Consider the following 20,674-nt stretch of genomic DNA (forward strand, 5'->3'; position numbering starts at 1 on the left):
GTTACAGTGGCATGCACGGACTAACATCAGTTCATATAGTAACCAATATAAATGGAATAGGACTAGTTTCGTATTAGTGACCGTTTATTGCCTTTATACTATTACATTCTGTGAGATAAGTAGTAGTTTAGATTAACAATCATTAGTGTAACTATGCTGGTTTAATGATAAAATTATAGTACTGACTAAGGCTCAGAGCTACTCAAAGAAAACCTGAATCTACATTGAGATAGGAAGTGAGCCAGTGTAGGTGTGATTAGTGGTATTGAAGTGTTAACTAAAAGAACTGTTGAGGGTTAAATAAACACTAGGCAACTATGCAGAATGTAATATATACTAGTAAAAATACATCTACAGAAGTTCCATGAATCCATTCAGATTTGATTGTGATTAACATAATATTTAAGATACACAGTAAATCAGCTTTATTTTGTTATAGTAGTTAAATTGTATATTTTTAAAAACCATGGCATACAAAAGTAGAGTTTCAAGAGGTTGATAAGCACTGGAAACTGAATCTATGAAGTTATGTGAAACATACAGCAAACCCTCAAGTGTCTGTTGAGACTAAGTTTAAAACTCTTTCAGGACAAAGTGGAACAAACTAGTTTTTATAGACAATACTAACACACACACACACACACACACACACACACACACACACACACACACACACACACACACACACACACACATATGCATACACATATGTATATAGTTGAAGGGTAATATGTTTCTGTATGTACTTGAGCTGGAATATAGTAAGTGTTGGTATCCTGAGTGTTTTCAGTATTATGAGATTCAGTATTTTGAGTTTTCAGTATTTTGAACTTTCAGGATTTTGGGTTTCAGGATTATGTAGCGCTTATATATATATATATTTACTATTGTTTGTGCGAACTACATTCTGTCGGCAGCAGTGTGCCGAAAATCAGAATGTCAAGAGCACAAACAACAGTTGATGAGATAGTCGAAGACACTTATGCGAATGTAATTCGGCCATCTGCACGGAGATCGTGGTACGGTGAGGATTGGAAATTCATCCATATCCCCACTGTAGTGTGATCTCAGAGTTAGAATATATAAGTAGGGGGTGTGGGGTGCAGCAAAACCGTGATATGTCGTATAGGAGTCTGATTTACATCAGCTCCTATACGGCTATCACGTCCTGCTTTCGGCAACAATGTCTAATCAAATGTGTCTGTTATTTGGCTCGACAGTGTCACCGCTCATACCTCTCAACCTGGAAAAATAAAAAGTCTGGACAAGGCCAAGGCCCATGAAAAATAGGTACAAATCTATACGCTGGTTAATGTAAAATTTGCATACATAATTATGTAACCCCACCCACTCCAATGGAATTGTGAGATACCAACTTTTCGAACGCAAACAGAAGAACAGACAACCAAAATATGGCACCAGAGTCCCCCTGCAGCCATTCCAATGTCCCATCACCAGGCTGTTTTGCCCCATTTACCATAAACACTAATGTATGCATACTGCTTTACTTCAATGATTATTTGGATTTTATTTTTACATTTTATAACACAATGCACAAACACTAAGATATCTGCCAAACAAAGCAATACTGTCTCATAATGCAAATAGACTTGGCATTAAAATTTCTCTGCCCTTGAAACTCATTCATTGAAACATCATTTAAACCCACACCACATCCAAAGAAAATGCATCTGGCCAGTGGTGGATAAAGATTACCTTTGGGCTGTTTTCAAATCATAGGCCCCTTGCTTGCACACAAAACAAGAAACATACATGGGTTCTTTGATACACTTTCCTGACTTTATTAAATCAAATTTCTTGTATAATACACCACACTTGTTAGACTTAAGTTAGAGCACATTTTAAACGTATTGTTTGAACATTTTTCCAGTAGGCAATGAAAAAAATGCATGAACCAATAATGACAAAACTGCCCACTTCAGAACATTTCCATCATAAAAGTCTACTTACACATACACACAATATAAATTTATATATATATATATATATATATATATATATATATATATATATATATATATATATATATATATTTTATATGTAGACAAAAGGCCAAAAATCAGGGACACATTTTAAACATTGCTTGTATAATTTTAGAAAGTTGCTTGAATAAAATGCTGTGTTACCACCATGAATTTCACTGCCGAGTCTTGAACCCAGCCAGGACCCTATGCACTACAGTCAGAGGATAGAGCAACATACCATTTTGCCAAATCAGCAGTTTTCTGAAAGACAGGACTGAAACGTAAATGGCTATCATTTACTGAATTCAGTTCTCACTTCTCACCACAGCTCTCAACGTCTTAGCACAAAAAACCCGGACAAAGCCAATAATGGGGGAATACTGATCTTATAAACTTAGAAAATTGCTAGAATAAGAGGTTGTGTGTTACCATTTATTTTCTGAAGAATACGAAGTCTGAAATTCAAATGCCTGTCATTATTTAGTGAATTCAAGCCTTCAGTCTCACACACACACACACACACACACACACACACACACACACACACACACACACACACACACATGCTTTATCCTTTTGGGATGTATAAAGTAATCAGAGGGTCAAGGGAAACCTCCACCCAGAAAGTGATGTGCATAGCCAAGCTAATTAAATGTGTTTTGGAATGCCACTTAAGCATAAGAACATCACAGCAGTATGCTGACGGGTAGTAAAGCTACTACTTTAATTATTTGTAAGATGCTTCTTTACCAATTAATTCTTCCATGTCACTACAAAAATGTATTACTTGAAGGATTTATAGGGCAGGGTAAAGTCCAACTGAAAAGTTTAATAGTCATTATTTAGTGAATTCAAGCCTTCAGTCTCACTCACACACTTGAAGTAGCACAGTACCTTAGAAGCACTATAAGACCTAAGCGTTCATTGTTAAACTCCATCGCACTCAGCAGCAACAGGGAAAAATAAATGAACCCACTTGGCCAGACTTGCGCTCGTAAGTAAAATCCACTCGGACAGACTTGCGTTCATTTACCAGCTCGCACTCTAGTTGCAAGCAAGCCGGATTTCAAACAACTAGGCAGCCGGGAAAGCCCTAGAGCTCAATTCCGACTGGCTGATGTGGCTGACATCATCTCGCATGTGATGATGTCAGCTCTGAAAGTGCGGAAAATTGAAAAGACCTGGAAAGAAATTGGAAATGAAGGGATGCCACTCGGGAATTGTGGCACCCCATTATTTGGACCCCAAAACTCGGTAATAACCGAGTAATTCGGGACGGTTGGGAGGTCTGATATATATATATATATATATATATATATATATATATATATATAAATAAATAACTCAAAAGTAACGACTTAAAACCAAATCATGTAACTAATATATAATGTGATATTTATTGGCAACAGAGCAATATTTCCTGAGGAAATGATTCTTAAATGTATACACTGTTACCTTACAAGGATACCAAAAAGTACTATACTGCGAAAGTGAAAGGACAATATAGTATAAAGAAATAACTATAATATGGTTCTATATTAGAAACTATAATTTTGTTTTCTTTTCAGAGCACAGCAAAGAATTCTCTTCTCAGCTAGGCCTGTGCAGGTTAGTTTACTGGCTTCATTCACTCACATCTTTTAGATGATATAAAATTACTTTGAAAAAGAGAGACTGTTAAGTGATAATCTTCCTAAGAAATTGTGTACTTTTACCCTCTTCTTGAGCAGATTTTAAATAATCAGGTGTAAGCTGGCCAAAAGTAGAACTAGCAAGCCCAGTGTGTCTAAAAACTGGCCACTGATATATTCTGGGTATTTTTCAGATCTAATCTATGCATGTTTTCTGAACGCTACACTGATCATAGCAGCCAAATTATATGAGCACATTAGAGTATACCTACTTTGTCAGCATTTTTATGAACTGTGGGAAACCATCATTTTCTTTAGAGTCTCACTATATTTGCAAAACACTCTATTTCTCTCCTTTCCCCAAATTAATTCTGATGGATAATCATACAGGTTAAGTAATTTACAGCAGTAATTGTTAATATACTTGAGTTGTACAATTTGTCTTTAGATCTACCCAACATTACCTCCCCATTAAATGGTAAGGTAGAAATAGGTAAAGTTTTGCTGAAAGGACAATTGTATGGTACAACTAGCTTAGCTATGTCAGAATGAACACCAACAAACAAATCTGACCTATATTTAACATGCTAATAAATTAAATCTACAAACTCAAGTTATGATGCCCAAGTGTGTGAGTATACCCTATGTTTAATATCCTCATATGTGTCAAACAGAGTGGAATTCTGACAATCGGAAAATGTCCGTGTATAACACATCTATGGAAAAGACTATGTAGAGTGGGCCATTTGAATGACTATTCCATATTCTTAATGGTTTTGTTAAAGGAAGGTCTTGGAAGAAGAGATTATGCAGATGGACAGGAAAATTCTTAATGGTCTCAATGAACAAACTGAGGTCAATGTGATAGTGATAAATCAAAATATTCCTTCCCTTTACGGGAATGAGAGGATCGGGTCATCTGTTCTTTTTCATGTGGTGCTGATAAAGATCCATGTTCCATTATTTGAGTCTGATGCATGAAGACCTTTATTGATTAAGGATTTCAGTTGTTATTGATCAGATAGTCCTCAAAAAATGTCTTTAGCAAGCATTTTGTAATAAGACCTGTCGCAGAGAAATCAGGAGAGCCGTGGACTACCAGACCAATAGGGGTAGCCTGTTTGATCATGTGTTGGTAGGTTTATCCATCATTAAATAATCAAAATATTTTACCATCTTTGCTTGCAATATGTAAATGCTTGGAGATGGAGGATGATGCCAATGAAAGTGCATCCTTTAATATGTATCTTGGAAGTACTGACACTGATGAAGGCTGTCCGGGTATTATCCTGGCAGGCAATAGATCCCCTGTCTTTTGGAGTCACCATGTAAGATGTCTGATCTACTTCAGAAGCACTTGTAGAAGGTATCTTATTCAAAGAATCTTTGGGCCTGAAATATTTTTGCCCATGTGTACCTTCTGCACTCTTTAGCCTAATCAATTTTTTATTTTTTTCCTGATGTTGAAGCTTAATCTATTTTATATCTTCCATTTCCTGGTATTTTGGCTTATATAACTATTCATTTATTTATTTATTTATTTTTTCTAATGATGTTACTTATTCATCTGTAAAATAGGGATTTAAATCCTTAGAACATCCTCAGTTTAATGGGCTGTTTGAACCTAGTACAATTTTTGCATTCCTCAACATTATGGTCATGGTCTAGACAAAACAAGAATTGAATGTTATAAACTTTGGACATTATTTGCTTACTACAAACACTTTCCCACTGACTTTCTGGCTATAAATAATCTTTCAGTGAGGCTCTTCAATGCTGACTGAAGAAAATCTTTAAATCAGAAAATGAGTATTGTTTACCACTATGCAGAATAATTTTCTTTGACATGATTGAGAAATGATGGTACTGTGAGAAAAACTGAAAAGATTGAAGCAAAATGTGGGCTATATAAAGGGGACTCACACCACCTATGCCAGTACCTTATTTGGCATGAGACTTGTTTCTTCCTTGAAGGGAAGATTATCACCTAATGAAAATCCATCCAGAAAGGATGAACAGGAGGTAAATCCAAATGATATGATTTATTGTTAAACTATTCTTACCTGAATATTGGATGGATCAAACTAGCTAGGTGTCTGAATTATGACAGACTAGTAGGACCCTCTGGGTGACAAATTGGACCAAGTTCATTCATAATCTCGGGCTTGGTTAGATGAGCAATAAGAATTTTAATATTGCCAAAAGCGTTGCTCCTGTTTGCCAAACTGCATGGGGTGCTGTCTAGAAACATTTTAACACAATGTAGGTATTCACTGCATGCTTTCATAAGGTACAGAAAAAGGTTATCATGGTGGGATTGTAAGATGGCAGTTCCTGCCAAAGGAAAATAAGGCCTGGCTTATTCCCACCTGACTCTTCTTCAGAATCCTCTGATAGTACAGCAAGATTTCTGGCAGAAGAAACCAATGGAAGAAATAGTCTGTCTTGCGCTTGATTTTTTTGGGAAGAATGCACAGCTGGCATTAGTACTGGGGACTTCAGTCAATTGTTAATTGATGACTTACAAAGAGTTACAAGTATGGATCAGAAAGAGTGTTTTCCAGTGAATGGTCCTCTGCCGGCATTGCTAGTTGCTGTAAATCAGACCTACAGCAAAATTCATCTAGCTACTATCTTCTCAATAAATGCATTTTTTCTGGCATGTCAAAGGTTAGTTGATTAGCATGATTGGCAATTAGGGTACCTGGAAAACAGCTGACAATTGAGACCCTGTTCTCTAGGAGGATGATGATGATTTCATGAAAAGAAAATTACTATAGTTGGGCACAACCTTTACTGGTACACCAGACATCTTTAATGCTGCCCCAGATCTCTGCATCTTTCTAACATCAACTCCTAGTCATTGTAATCTAGGACTGTCATTACCAGATGCTTTGGCAATCTTTAGATTCTGTTCTTGGAATCCACAAGAGTTGTCTTTTTGACTACTGGTAGGTACCTCACCCGAAGAACTGCCATTCATTTTTTTTTTCACAAACTGAAAAAATTGTGACTTGTTCAGTGTCTGGCAGACCTATAATTTTTAGGTTGCTATGGCTCATAGGTGTGTAATTAGGCTAATGGCCCTGGAGCCTTTACAAGCCTAGCCCAAAATGAAATTTTCCTTGATACCATGCCACCCGATGTTATTTCACAGTGCCTCTATGCAGTAGGGCAACTGGAGTGATCCTTGGGGTGAACTTTCTGTTACCCATCCACTCGTCAAGATTTCTCTTGAAGAGGGCAAGCGAGGTGCTCTGCTTGACATGAATGGGAAGCTTATTCCAGAGTATGGGCAGTCTTTGGGAGATGAACCTGTCCCTCCAGCATATTCGTTTGATTGTGGTAGTGAGGTTATGGTCTCTGCAGTGTGTGGCGCGGGAGGATTGGGATTTCTTTAGGTGTAGCATTTCAAGTAGGGCTGGATTGGACATGGCTTTGTACGTCAAGCAAAGATCACCTCTGAGTAGACGATAACAGACCCAGGCCCGTGGGACTCCACTCATGACTGGTCGACTGTCTGACTTGAAGTCCACAACTTTCACTCTGTGGGTCCTGTCTGTGGGTCAGTTTGCAACCCACCTAGTTATATAAGGATTGATGCCTAGTTTGGTGAGTTTATCAATGATACCAGAGTGGGGAATGTTATCAAAAGCCTTGGTCAGGTTGAGGTAGGCTGTATGCGCTGCCTTACCCTCATCCACAGCCTTGGTGATTGCCTCGAAAAAGTTAACCAGGTGCAGCAGGCAAGATCTCCCCTTGACGAAGCCAAACTGTGTGGGGTCAAGAGTTTGGAGATTGTCTATATCTTTGTTGAGCAGGTCCATGATGATGTACTCCATAGCTTTGCACACCAGACTCATCAGGCTAATAGGGCAGTAGCTCCAAGGGTCTGTAGTTGCTCCCCCTTTGTGGAGAGGGATGATTGTAGCAGTGTGCCATTCGTTAGGGACAAAGCCTGAGGTAAGGCTGTGATTGAACAGGGTACACAGGTCTGGTGCCAGTTCGTTTTGTAGTTCATGTAGGATGCAGCCAGGGATATTATCAGGTCCCATGGACAGTATTCTTGGCTTTGGACAATGCAGCTTTTACCTGTGCCACAAAAATGGTGGGTACCAGGCTTTCTTCTGGTATTGTGACAGGGCCTTTGGGGGGGTAAAGTTGGCACTGTATCTGTCAGCCAGTATGCTGGCTATATCTGTAGGGTCAGTATAGGAGATACCATTGTGCAATAACTCAGAGCAAGTATGGGTATTGCCTTGGAGGTTCTTGATATAGCTATAGAAGGCATTGTGGCTGTTTTTGGTGTCAGCTGCAATTCTGCCTTCATAGCTGTCTTTACGGGATTTGATAAGGGATATCAAATTTTTGTTGAGTCTGGTAAAGAAGTTTCTTCGGTCTTGTTACTTCATATTTTTTCTGCAACAGCTTCTTTCTTCTGTTGTAGAGTTTATTGATGGCCGGGGACCACAAGACTGGCTTCCTTTTTTTGGAGGAGAGCATCTTGGTTTTATTTGGTATGGCAAGATCCATGCATTTGTGTACGTGCTTGTACAGTGCATTGGTGTATGATTCGGCAGTCATGCAGCTATTTTCCATTGGTATGGGTGCCGAGAGGTTATCCACCTCTGTTTTTAGCTTTGGAGAAGTTTTCAGGGTGGTCACCTTAGCGGGGTGCGTGGGTGAGATGGAGATTTCCATGGTGGCTGGCTCTTGTACTCCATGTCATCCAGTTTCCATTCAGTTTTTGAGACTACAGTTCTTTTTGATGCTCTGCCAGCATTTTACATGTTATTTGTAATGCAAAATCTTGAATGCAGCTGGCTTTTTAAAGGTAGATATATCATTTAATTGCTCTTACACTAACAAACTGAAAGCATAGCCTGAGTCTGTGGTGCAGAAGGATGGAGCCCCTACTTTGCTCCAGTGATGGGGTTCAACTGGCAGCCCTGCCAGTGGAGTCGCCAGGGTTTAAAGGAAAGGAGTGAAGGTACTTGAACTACTCTCCTCTCAGGGGAGTGGGGAGGGTAGTAGGTGCTTGAACCACTTTTCCTCTCAGGGAAGTGGGGAGGGTAGTAGGTGTTTGGGGATGCATGTAGGGAAGTGGAGACTGGAAAACCACTTACCCCATTCTCGCGGAGAGGGACTGGATATGCTTGCTAAAACATCCCTTGGGGAAGTGAGGTACAACCAGTGAAGCCAGGGTTATAGAGTGAAAAGAAAACAAAAATCCACGAAAGCACTGAGGAAGTCACTAATACCTTTTATGTCCTATTCTGTAACTGCCAAGGAGGCACCCATTTTCTCTTTCTCCTGATATACCATCCAGTAAAATTCCTATTAATTCAGGAAAGGTTTTCCAGATTTATCTGACTGATCTGTTTTATATTTAATAAATTCTTCTCGGACATGTCCATAGCTCCCAAAAAAGAAAAAGGAACACGTTTCTGTTGTACACTTTCAAACATGAGCATCTCCAACCCTGTCCACTCTGCTTATGACCACATCCAAAATTGCATTCATCTGGCATAAGATGAACTCCTCACAGTCCAAAACCTTAATCAATCCGCATTCCCTTGCCACACTGGAACCTGAGATTTCCTGGCAGTTTAGATCCCTGTATGGATAATTCTCAACTCCCCTTGCCCCACTCTTATTCTTTCTGCTATTTCTCATCCTCTTCCACAGTATGACTAGGGATGAAAAGTGTGTCAGTCCACCATCACTCCCTCCACACCTTCCTCCACTACCTTAACCAACATGGGCTTATCCTGGGTTTGATGCTCAGTTTTCTCAGCCTCATTGTATTTCTTCTCCTAACCTTGTGTCTGATGCTCTTGCATAGATCACCACCTCCTCCCCACCATTCATTGGACAACCTGCTCCTATCACTTATATTTAAAGCTCTAGTGATCAGTACTCTTATATGTGATTGATATACTGATATTTATGGTTAAAGATCATGACTGTTGAATCCCAGAGATTTTTTTCCCCAGACACACCACACTGATCTCAGACTTGGCATATGTAAGTATTGCCGATGTGGGGTCTACTGTTTTGTGATTTTGCAGTTAAAAAGGCAAAACATAACAGTCACATTCACTAGGAAACCTTATCTCCATATCTTACTCCACTTATTACTGTCTGGTGATTCTGAAACATCAGCAAAGCCCAAATTTCCCAGCCACACAGTGTTCTGGCTCCATCTACCTTTTCAGGCTACTTGCATTACATAATACTATCCAGCCATGTTCTGAGTTATCCTTGTTTATTCATCTGCAATATTCTGTCAGTTTTCTCCTCATCAATTGTTTGAAAAGAAGTCTCTCACTTCTAATACTTTGTTGTGTGTGCACACCCTTAGACTAATACTTTGTTGTGTGTGCACACCCTTAAGCTAATACTTTGTTGTGTGTGCACACCCTTAGACTAATACTTTGTTGTGTGTACACACCCTTAGACTAATCGTCTGTTGTGTCGAAGCACCTTTTGATTTAATTACAGCATTCAGTCTTCTTGGGTAGGAGACTTATCAGCATGGCACATCTTGACTTGGTAATATTTGCCCACTCTTCCTTGCAAAAGCACTCCAAATCTGTCAGGTTGAGAGGGCATCTCTTGTGCACAGATTTTCTATTGGATTTAGGTCTGGGTTTTGGCTGGGCCATTCCAAAACTTTAATTTTCTTCTGGTGAAGCCATTCATTTGTTGATATGGATCTATGCTTGGGGTCATTGTCATGTTGAAAGGTGAAATTCTTCTTAATCTTCAGCTTTCTAGCAGACGCCTGAAGGTTTTGGGCCAAAAGTGACTGGTATTTGGAATTGTTCATAATTCCCTCCACCTTGACTAAAGCCCCAGTTCAAGGTGACGAAAAGCAAACCCGGAGTATGATACTGTCACCACCATGCTTTACCGTGGGGATGGTGTTCTTTTGGTGATGCTAAGTGTTGTTTTTGCACCAAACGTACCTTTTGGAATTGAGGCCAAAAGGTTCAACCTTGGTCTCATCAGACCATAGCACATTTTCCTCATATTTTTGGGAGACTTGATGTGTTGTTTTATTTACAAATTTTAGCTGAGCCTGGCTGTTTTCTGTGTAAGAAAAGGCTTCTCTCTTGCAACCCTAACCCATAGTCCAGACATATGGAGAATTCGGGAGATTGTTGCCACATGTATTACACAACTAGTATTTGCCAGAAATCCCTGCATTTCCTTCAGTGTTGCTGTAGGACTCTTGGCAACCTCCCTGATCAGTTTTCATCTTGTCTTTTCATCAAGTTTGGAGGGATGTCCAGTTCTTTGCAACATCACTGCTGTCCCATATTTTCTCCACTTTTTGATGATTGTCTTCACTGTGTTCCATGGTATATTCAATGCTGTGGAAATTTTTTTGTACCTTTCTCCTGACTAATAGCTTTCAACAATGAGATCCCTTTGATGATTTGTAAGCTCTCTGTGAACCATGGCTTTTGCTGTAGCATGCAACTGAGTAAATATCAGGAAAATCCTACTAGGACAGATGAACTTTATTTGGGGTTAATCAGAGTCTCTTTAATCGATGGCAGATGTGTTCCCAAGAAAACTGAATGCTGTAATTAAATCAAAAGGTGCTTCAACAAAGTATTAGTTTAAGGGTGTGCACACTTATGCAACCAGCTTATTCTACATTTTTTATTTTTTATATTTTCCCCCTATAAGATTTGTTTTTCAATTGAATTGTACAGGTTATAGGTCACATTAAAGGTGGGAAAAGTTTTGAAATGATTTATTGTGGTCTCATTTTTTTATATATCACAAAAACCTGGCATTTTAACAGGGGTGTGTACACTTTTTATATCCACTGTACCTGTGTTTCAGCTATATGGCTTCTGAATGTCCATGGCTTTCCACTTTTTAAGTGTCTTTATACAAAACACAAATGCAAACAAAGACTTTTATTTTTTGTTGATTTTGATCTGTCTTGATTCGATCTAAAATTATTTTTTTTTCTGTGTTCACTCTTAAGAGCATTCAGTGTTTGATGAGAGGCTCATGTGTGTGTGTGTGTATATATATATATATATATATATATATATATATATATATATTGATATATATGTGTGTACACACACATACAGATCTTAAAATGATCACAAACCACTGATAACCATGTTTAGCAAGCAATTTGTTCAAAGCTCTGCTTACACTGCAAAAAATTACTTCTTTACTTCTTAGCCTATAAAAATATGAAGTAAGAGTGAGCTACAATCCTGGAAAACAAATTCATATTGTGGACAAAGAAGTGCATTTCTAAATTAGCAAAAGACAGTTTGCTGGAACATTAGTTAGTAGTTACATGGATATTCTCTCAGTTACCAGTGTCAGTGGTTAAATATATGTACAAAAAGACGGAAAGAATATTTTCTAATAATTCATTATGAAGATTGGTTTGCCAAAATAATGATGCTGCCTCACTGTATTCAATTGTACTTTCCATGTAACATTTAACCAGAAAACAAAGTTTAACATTTAATGCAGACAAGATACAACAAAAAAGACAAAAGGTGTTGAATAAAATACAAGAATCACATACGGGTATAACAAAATGCAAATAGACAGCACCTGGCATATTATTCTGGACCAAACTGATAGAACATATTGATATGCTGATACGAAAATGAAATTTGAGCACAAATGCAAAACCAAATCAAGAATGTAACAGATGATACTCGATAGTACTCGTGAAAAACATACCTCTCAACCTATTAACTGCAAAAAATCTGGACAAAGCCAAAATAATGGGGAAGCAAAGGCCTAAAATCAGGGACAGATTTTGAATATTGCCCTTATAAACTAAGAAAGAGGTTTTACATTAGCATGTATTTTATTGAAATGAAATGTGAAACTCAAATTCCTGTTGTTATTAAATGAACACAGTCCTCAATGATTTGCTAAAAGATTGTGGATTTTATGAGGACTAGACCAAAAATATAAGGCAAAAATCTGGGCAGTCTGAAAATCTGGGTCGTTGAGAGGTACTGTGGCACAAGGTCAGGGTAGATCTGTTTCAACATAAAAATCAGCATTATATTGTTTATGTTTATTATTATTCAAAGTTTTCTGAGGTATTGGGTCGCAAAAGTACATTAAGTTAAATAATAGTGAATATGTTATAAGGAATTCTCACCAGATATAGCATACAAGAACTAGATCTTGACCAAAGATCTCATTTTGAGAACACTGAGTTTCAAACATTTTCAGAATGATGAAGGATAGAACTGAATTGCATAATGCCCAGTCTTCACTACCTACAAAGTAATAACCAGCAGAAAGGACTATCCAGTCCATAAAAACAAAGTAAAGAGATGAACTGACAACAAATTAGATTATTATCTATTATTATCAGAGTACTGTAATGCTCCCCATAAGCAGACTGCATTATTGTCTTCACAACTGCTCAAGATAGAGACTGAAGTCAAAGCTACTATTAACATCTGCATTGCTACAGCTCCAGAGTACTGATGTATTTAGTACAGACATCAAAGAAAAAAGCAACATAGACAGAAAAGTTATGACTGAGGAATGAAAAATATGTCAAGCCTATGAAAAGAAAAAAGATTACTAACCCAACATAATAAAAGTTCATACAATATGATAACAACCACTACTGTGATTATATTTGGTAATGGGAGGCGATATACTACATTAAAGAAATCAAAAACACTTAGTTAAGGAGTTGTTCTATTACAAACAAATAATATAGTAGATTACCACCTTCTCAACAAGTCAGAAGTATAAATTGGTCTCAGTTCTAAAGACTGTGTGGACACACTGCCTCTGATGAAGTTGATGCATGTATGACGACAACAAGCTGCCTTTTGCTGTGGATTATGGCAGCAATGCACAACTGAAGTTGAGAGAAACTCTGTGTCCACTGCCAGAGACTGAATATGTGTTTGGTAGCACTGCTATAAAATTCTTAGACTTAAGGACTGTATATCTTGAATAGAAAAGAATGTTAAAGCCACATTATTTGATATATAACAGAACCTTGTAGAGACAAACATAACACATATTTATAGTACAGAATACCAATGTAATCAAAGCAATCAATTTATATTTATTTTTGAAATAAGGGTGATATTTCAGATAATAATGATGTTGTATCCTTAACAGTTCCTATTGGTAATTGGGCTACTAGTGTCATGTGTCATAGACATTTATTATGCCTTCAATAAATCTATATGCTGAATGTATAACCTAGATCTGTATGCCTCTTTATTGTGTGAGCTGTCTTGAAGTTTAATCATACTTGGAGATAGGATAATTTAAGTCATCAGGCCAGCAATTTACGCTGACTGACTAAAAGAAAAAATAGTACAAGTAAGGTTTATGTTTCTAACTTAAACTACTCTTTCAAAGTCAAGAGAGTCAGACTGGGCTACTAGTAAAGCAAAGCAAACATGAAATTAATAATGTGCTCATTAGTTAGAAGGTAGAGGAAAAACATTCACAGGTATCTCTTTAAAATGAAAGCAGACCATTAGGTATTATGGGAAGAATACATACTTGATGGTAATAAGAAGTTATCTACTCACCATAACGTTCCATCTGAGTAGGTATCTTCATTTGTCTGCAACCTTTGGGATACGGATCCGATCTCGGATCCGAGCCGGCAACTTCTATCACAGCATAGATTCGAGCTCCTAGCTCTTCCCCTTACCCATAACCCCCTGCCTACCCTGACTGACCTCAGATCAAGTTTGCCCCATAGCACAGCTGATAAAAGTGTCCCAAAGGGAACATATGCCAATAACCACAAGAACGATCATTTTGGTCAGGGGGAAGGAGGGGGGGATGGTTGCAGACAAATGAAGATACCTACTCAGATGGAACGTTATGGTGAGTACATAACTTCTTAATCTGAAGTAGGGACTTCATTTGTCAGCAACCTTTAGGACAGAGTCCCCAGCTACCTAAATCTTGGGTGGCCTTCATGGAAGGATATTCCGGAGCACCGCAGAGCCAAAGGACGCCCTACCTCGGTAGACAACATCTATTTTATACTGGCTGATAAAGGTGTGAGATGAAGCCCAAGTGGCTGCAGAACAAATGTCATCCAGTGGAACCTTAGCTTGAAAGGCCGCAGATGTTGCAACGGCCCTACTAGAATGAGCATGGACTCCTTGAGGTGCAGGCCTTCCCGAGCTCTGATATGCTAAGAGAATACAGCTCGAGATCCATCGAGAGAGAGAAACTTTAGAAACTGGCTTTCCGAAATTACTTTTGGCAAAGGAGATAAACAACTGATCGGATTGCCTATGATCAGCAGTTCTATGAATATAAAAACGTAGTTGCCTGTGGACGTCTAAGGAATGCAGCTTGTACTCTCCTTTGTTTTGAAAGTTGGGAAAAACACTGGAAGATTGATAGATTGATTGATGTTCGCTTCTGAAGATACCTTAGGTAGGAAGGACGGATTGATCCTGAGGTAAACCCTATCCGGGTGAAAGACCAAATATGGTGGTTTGACACAAAGAGCTTGCAATTCCGATACTCTTTTGGCTGAAGTTATGGCCACCAAAAAGGCTGTCTTCCAAGAGAGAAATTTGAGATCAGCCGTGGCCGCCGGTCCGAAAGGGGGACCAGTCAAGGCCTGTAAGACTAAGGATAAATCCCATGGAGGTACCACCTCTTTGACTGGAGGCCTAAGGAGGAAGGTGCCCTTGAGGAAGGTCTTACACAGTTTGGAAGTGATAAGAGGGCCAGACTCTTGCCCCACGTGATAGTATGAGATTGCTGCAAGTTGTACCTTGACTGTGGAAGAACTAGCCCCCTGGTGAAAGACAGAGGTTAGAAAATCTAGAACCGATGCTATCGGGGCTGTAAAAGGGTCTAAACGACGGTGTTCTGCCCAAATGGTGAAGCGTTTCCACTTACTCCGATAAACCCTCCTGGTGGAAGGCTTGTGAGCTGCTACAAGAATGGCTTTGACAGGTGATGAGATACCAGGAGTCCTTATGAGGAGTGGAACTGGAGCAACCAAGCCGTCAGCTTGAGGTTGACCAGGTTCGGAGTTGGAAAATCGAGAGGGTGAGAAATGAGATCCGGGAGGGGATCCAGAATCCATGGTGGATACACTAGGTGAGACCATAGGTAAGGGAACCACGTCTGACGAGGCCAGAATGGGGCAATGAGGATCATCTTGCTCCCCAACTGCCTGGCTTTCTGCAATAATTTCAACATCAGGGGAAGAGGAGGGTAAGCATAAAGCAGACCGGGAGGCCAAGCATGAACTAGAGAGTCTCTCGGGGACTCTCCCGGAGGGGGGATAAGAGTGAAGTAATCGTTGCATTTGGTGTTTGAAGGAGAGGCAAAAAGATCACAACAAGGTTGCCCCCATCGGACAAATACTTGCTCTGCAACTCGAGGGTTGAGAGACCATCCGTAAGGAGTCAGGATAGTACGATTGAGCCTGTCCGCTAGAATGTTGGACCGTCCCGGAATGTGCGTTGCTGTGAGAAAGTGGTTGGTGGAAATCGCCCATTCCCACACTCTCATGGCCTCGCAGCAAAGGGGGTAAGACCTGGTTCCCCCCTGTTTGTTGATGTACCAGACGACTGACATGTTGTCTGTCTGTACTGTGATCGTCCCTACTGGAAGAGAGCTGTGTAGTGCCTGTAACGTCAAAAGCACCGCCCTCATCTCTAGGACATTGATATGCAAAGAGGTCTCTACGTCGCTCCACGTGCCTTGGACTGTCCTGCCTGAAAAATGCCCCCCCCCCCACCCTAGGCGAGAAGCGTCCATGGTCACTGTGTCGACTGGTGGTGGTAGTGAGAAGGGACTTCCCGTGTGGAGATTGGGGGACTGGAGCCACCACATGAGCGACCTTCTGCAAACCTTGCTTAAGGAAATGGGATGAGACAGGGGGTTGCGAGACAGAGACCATTGTACTTGGAGGGTCCACTGTAGAACCCTCATGTTCAACTGGGCCAATGGCAGCAGAGGGATTGCAGCCGCCATAGATCCTAAAGCCCTCAGGACCAATTCCGCCGAAGGAGTTTGCAGTTGAAGGATGGCCTGCACATGCAACATCAGGTTCCGAAGCCGATCTGGAGTCAAGAACGCAAGCATCTGTCTGGAATCCAGTCTCGCCCCTATAAAATCCAACACCTGTGTAGGGGTCAGAGAGGATTTGGTCATGTTGATGGTTAATCCTAATAGTGGAGCCAGACTGAGGAAATAATCCCTGCATGAACAAAGTATATGCCTTGTTGGGGCTGTAAGAAGCCAGTCGTCCAGGTATGGAAAGACCTGAATTCCCTGGAGTCTCAGGTGAGACGCTATAATTGCTAGGACTTTGGTGAACACCCTGGGGGCTGAGGTGAGGCCGAAGGGGAGGGCCCTGAATTGAAAGTGACTGGCTCCCAGCCGGAAGCGGAGAAACCTCCTGGAACGCCTGTCTACTAGAATGTGATAGTACGCATCCTTGAGGTCTACGGAGCACATCCAGTCGTCCTCCCGCAATAAGGGGAGGACGGACTGCAACGTGACCATTCGGAACTTTTCTTTGGGTACAGCCAGGTTTAGGAGAGAGAGGTCGAGGATGGACCTCAAGTCCCCCGTCTTTTTTGGCACCAGAAAGAACCTGGAGTAAAACCCTGATCCGATTTGATCTGGGGGGATGGGCTGGATGGCTCTTTTTTGCAGAAGCTGCTGAATTTCTGCAGCAGCCGCCTCCCTCTGACTGGGTGGTATGTCGGGGAGGCCTCTGATTCTGGGGGTTACGATAAAGGGAATTTGGTAACCTCTGGATATAATACGAAGCACCCAGTGATCCGTTGTTATGGACTCCCACATTGCTAGGTGCCTCGAAAAACGCCCCCCGACTGCCTCCAGAGTGGAGCAGCCGGGTAACCCCTCAGGGGTTCTGCGTGGGCCTCTCAGAGAACGGTTCTCTGGACCCAAAATTCCTGGGACCCCCTCTGCCACTGGGACGGCGTCCTCCCTGTCCTCCTCTGCCACGAGAGGACTGGTTGTCCTGAGCAGACTGGGATTGATGCGATTTTCAGAACCACATCTTCTTCTGACCCTTTTGGTTCTTGGAAAAGGACCTCTGGGGCACAGAGAAGCGGACGCCGACGGCAGACAAAGTCTTCCCGTCTTTCTCGCTCTGGACAAGAGTGTCGCGAACGGTTTTGCCGAACAGTGCAGAACCATCAAAAGGGGCATTCGCGAATGACACCTTAAAGGATTCCGAGAAGTCACAGTGATGGAGCCAGGCCTGTCTCCTCATGACAAGCCCGACTCCGCCTGCTCTAGCGGCTCCCTCCGTAGCATGAGACAACAGCCACATAGAGGTGTTAGAAATAGAGCAGAGGGTGGCCATTCGGGAGGAGTACAGATCCTTGTCTCCCTCCGACATGGACCCTGGGGGGAAGCAGCGTATTCCTTAATTAGATCCCGCTGCATCTGAATAACGTGTGCCATGTAGTTCAAGGCCCTCATAGAGAAGGTCGCTGAACTGAAGGCCCGCTTCCCAAGACGGTCCATCGAACGAGACTCCTTGCTTGGAGGATGAACCGTGGGGCTCTCCTGAGCCAACTCTTTCTTGGTGGCTGCAGCCACCAACATGGCATCCACAGGGGGACCTCTGCTCCAGTGTGATCTCTCTGCAGGGGGGCTCAAAATTTTGTCCGGGCACTTGGGGATTGGCTCTACGGTGTCCGGTTCCTTCCAAGCCCTAGTGGATATGAGATCCACCAAGGGGTCGGGTGGAGGGAACACCCAAGAGGTAGATGGTCCTGCCTCAAACACCTCAAGGAATACGGACTCATCCGAGGAAGCCTTGGGGGCAGACCACCCGCCCCTGATTTTGAGCATTTCCATGATGTCTCCGAAGGAGACATCCTCGGGGGGTGACCTAGGGGAGCCTTCCCCTTCATCTAAGTCCGTATCTTCGGTGAGACTCTCAGGGGAGTCTATGTGCCTCCTCTTGCACTTTGCCTTGTGAGGAATCTCCTCGGGGGGGGGGGGGCTGTCCAAGGAGTCCTCACGGACCGTGTCTTGTTCCACTGGAACTCCTAGAGGCGCTCAGGCAGGCTGCCCCGATGGCCGGATGAGGGGAGCCAGGACCAGATGAGAAGGAGTGCGGGAGGGAGCCGAAGCCAGGACCGGAGGCCTGGAAGCACTTGACAGTGCCCTCTCCACCGCAGCGAAAGCCGAAGGGGAGCCACTCTCAGACGGATCTGAGACCCGACTCCCACTCAGATCCGAAGCGGGGGCTGGACCCGGCGCAGAGAAAGTCGGATCCGAGGGACCAGTGTGCTCCGACTGGGACACAGCCGAAAGCACACCAAATCCCTCGGATCCGAAGCTCAGCCCACGGCTCCGAGAGGTAGGATCCGACAAACTTGAGGGAGCCATCGGAGACGACGTGCCCAGCACGATCGGCTCCGACCCACCCCCGGATCCAACGTGGCTCAGCTCCGAGCGCTCCGACCCCGGAATGCGGGTTGGAGAGGGAGCAATAGGGGTGAAAAAAGGGGTCGATCCCCCCCCCAGAGGGGGGGGGAGGCAAGAGCACTCCCATCTGCATCTGGGCCTAGATGAATCTCCTCATCATCCGGTCCATGTCCGCATCTGACATGCTAGATGTGGACCTCGAAGAGGCCACCTAGGCAGACCTGGAGTGCCACCTCGATGACCTCGACGGGGACCGGGTCACCTCCTCCTCGGGCCCCGGGGAGAAACAAGGGGATCGGATCCGAGGAGGAGGAGACCGAGAAGACCTGGACGGAGAAGCCCTCTTGGCGGGCGGGGCCGATGAAGAGTCCTCTGCCCGCCGCTTAAGGTGCTTCTCCCTCCACTTCTCTTTCCTGGACTCCCTATCCTCCGGAGCCGAAGCGGGAGGTTGAGTCCCAGTCGGAGGAAGGGAGGCAGGAGTGACCACTACCTGGGGGGTAGCAGTCATCGAAGTACCGGAGGCCGAAGCAGAGTCTGGGGGTAAAAGGCCCGCCAGAACCAGCTTCGACCTCTGATCCTTAAGTGCCCTGGGGTTGAACGCCGCGCAAATCGCGCAACCCGAAGAGAGGTGTTCAACCCCAAGGCACCTAACGCACCGAGTGTGGCCATCAGCCAGTGAAAGCTTGTGACCACACTCGGTGCATTTCGAAAAAAATAGCTTTAGGGGCCTCCGACATATTTAAAGTAAAGCACACTCACTAGGCCCCTACACTCAAGTCACACACACACGCTACGACCAGCGGGGAGGGAGGAAAAAATTAAATTAAAATTTAAGCTGAAAAAGCTAAAAATAATAAGTTTTAGCGTTAAGGGTAAACCTACTATGCACACACAATCACTCACTCAGAAAGGAAAAAAGAAAACTTTTTTTCTCACAAAAACGCCAAGAGCTCTGGAATCTAGCTGTTGCTTGAAGAGCGGCAAACTAGATCTGGGGTCAGTCAGGGTAGGCAGGGGATTATGGGTAAGGGGAGGAGCTAGGAGCTCGGATCTATGCTATGATAGAAGTTGCCGGCTCGGATCCGAGATCGGATCCATATCCCAAAGGTTGCTGACAAATGAAGTCCCTACTTCAGATTAACTGTATCATATGCAAGTAGTATCTGATCATCAGCCCATAGTCAGTGTTGCATCAATCTTCAGAATTTAGATGTGGGATACCTGGGGGAAGCATCTTAATTCATGCACAGAAGATGCATATTACCGTATGATCCCCACAGCACACAGTTCTGTATATAAAATGTATACTCACTCAGCCCCATCATATGTAAGTAGCACAGTGGCCCTTCTTACACACTTCCATAAGAAAAAGAAGCTGGTCATCACTACTTCATCTTTCCTTTCCTTGCTTGCTGAATTTATTCACAAACTGTGGTGGGACATTGCATGATAAGATCCCTTGCCTCCACGAGCGAGCATGATGAACAATATACAGTGCAATAAAATGACCATGATGGAAATCATTCTAGAGAATAATGAATTAGTGTGCTTGCGTTATATGATAGCAAAACAGTAACAATTCAAACACATACTACTACTTATTGTGGC

Source organism: Protopterus annectens, chromosome 13.part0, assembly GCF_019279795.1.
Source record: "Protopterus annectens isolate FY-2018-M chromosome 13.part0, PAN1.0, whole genome shotgun sequence".
Taxonomy (NCBI): domain Eukaryota; kingdom Metazoa; phylum Chordata; order Ceratodontiformes; family Protopteridae; genus Protopterus; species Protopterus annectens.